A 1,936-nucleotide genomic window follows, 5' to 3' on the forward strand; every position below is an offset into this window, starting at 1 on the left:
ATCCACCCATCTATCAATCCACCACCCATCTATCCATCCATCCACTCATCCATCCATCCATCCATCCATCCATCTAACCATCCATCCACCCATCCATCCATCCACCTACCCACCCATCTATCCATCCACCCTTCCATCCACCCATCCATCCATCCATCCATCCACCCATCTACTCATCCATCCATCCCTAATATGTAGTGAGGCCTCAGTGCCAGGCTTCCTGTCGGCCTGCTCCTTGTGTAATGGAAACAGAACACCCTCTCTCCAGCCTGGCCGGTGTGCTCATGGGTGAGGGGGCGCCATGCACCAAGCAGTCCCAGGTTCCATTCCCCATTAGGGCACATACCATGGTTTCTGGCTTGAGCCCCAGTAGGAGGCTTGCAAAAGCAACCGATCCATGTTTCTATCTCCCTCTCCCTCTCCCGTCCTCTCTCTCTAAACATCTTTAAAGCAAAGACACAACGGAAAACCCCAGCTCTCCTGATGTGCACAGTGTGACAGGAAGGACAGGGAATGATGGGAACGCGCACAGCAGTGACTCCTATGTGCTGTGCTCCCAGCATCTGTGGCCCGGAAACCACAATCCCACAGTCACAGCCTTTCCTCCTCCTGTTCTGCGGGCTGACTGCACTCAGCGGCCCCCCTTGTGCTCCATGTGACATGGGGTAGGACAGGATCATTGGAGGCCCAGCCGGGCCAGAACATTCTAGATGGTCCCTGACTGGGCAGCAGCTGGTGCTGGCTGCAGGCTGGGAGGTCTCTGGGCTGTGAGGTGGGTGCTGCTCCCAGCTGGGCCCTTGGCTCCAGGGGGCGAGGGCCAAGGTCACAGGTCAGACCCACAGGCCCCTCATGTCAGACCCACAGGCACCTCATGTCAGAACCACAGAAGTCAGGCTCTGTCACCTCCATCCTGTTCTTGTCCCCAGAGCTGGTCACAGGTCCCAGGGGAGGGAGGCCCACCTGTGGGAGGGGCGGGCAAACCCATCACAGGAGAACCAGTGGGCGGGGACAGTGTTGAATCATCTTTGGAAAAACAAAACCAAAAAACCTGCACAGTGAGTGGAAGTGTGTAGAAATGGAGAACATTTTAATTAAAAGATTTAACTAATGACTGCAAAGGGGAGGAAGAGGCGCACTGCCAGCAGGAGGGGAGGGGGCACCCTGAGGGCATGTGCGGCCTGAGGAGGTGAGGGCTGAGCCAGGCGGGTGTGTGAGGGCACAGCCTCCCAGGGCCGCCCTGTGCCCACAGCCAGGCTCTGAGGGGCAGGCACTGAGCTGGGCGGGAAGGGAGGGGCTACTCTTTAGAGAGAGGGCAGGAGAGAGTGAGGGAGAGAGACGCCTCTCCCGCTGGCCTCCTGCACCCTGATGGGGGGGGGGCTTCTCCTGGGGGAGCCTGTCTGGGAGCCGGTGCACTGTGGGGGGTGGGGTGGGGCCCCACCATCTGACCCCCAACCCGGGGTTGCGGCTGACAGGCTGATGGTCAGAGAGCCTGGGGAACAGTCCCCTGACACAGGCTGCTGCCCTGACGGGGCGCCCAGCGACTAGAGCACCGCCCTGGGGCAACAGAGTCCTGGGAGGTTGGTCCTGAGCAAGGGCCACCCTGGGCACAGACTCTTCCCCGCGGGAGGCACCAGTCCCGGGTCTCTCCTTCCTGGGGCCTCCCGCCCTCTCCTGATCCTCCTTTCTCCCTCTCTCCACCTCCTCCTTCTGTCTCTCCCGCTCCTCCTCCCTCTCTGCGCTGGAGAAATCACCGGAAAACATCCTCCCGTGAGAATTAACCAGAACATATATATACACAGTGTGTGCGTATGTGTGCGTGTGTGTCATCTCATGTGAGTGTCCCTCAGGTGCCTGTTGGGAGGTGATGACACCTTCGGCGTCAATAAAGACAGGACAGAGCAGGGCGGGCTGCGGCCACAGCGCTCGCTTCCTCGCC

This window comes from Myotis davidii, unplaced genomic scaffold, assembly GCF_000327345.1.
Source record: "Myotis davidii unplaced genomic scaffold, ASM32734v1 scaffold5745, whole genome shotgun sequence".
Lineage (NCBI taxonomy): Eukaryota > Metazoa > Chordata > Mammalia > Chiroptera > Vespertilionidae > Myotis > Myotis davidii.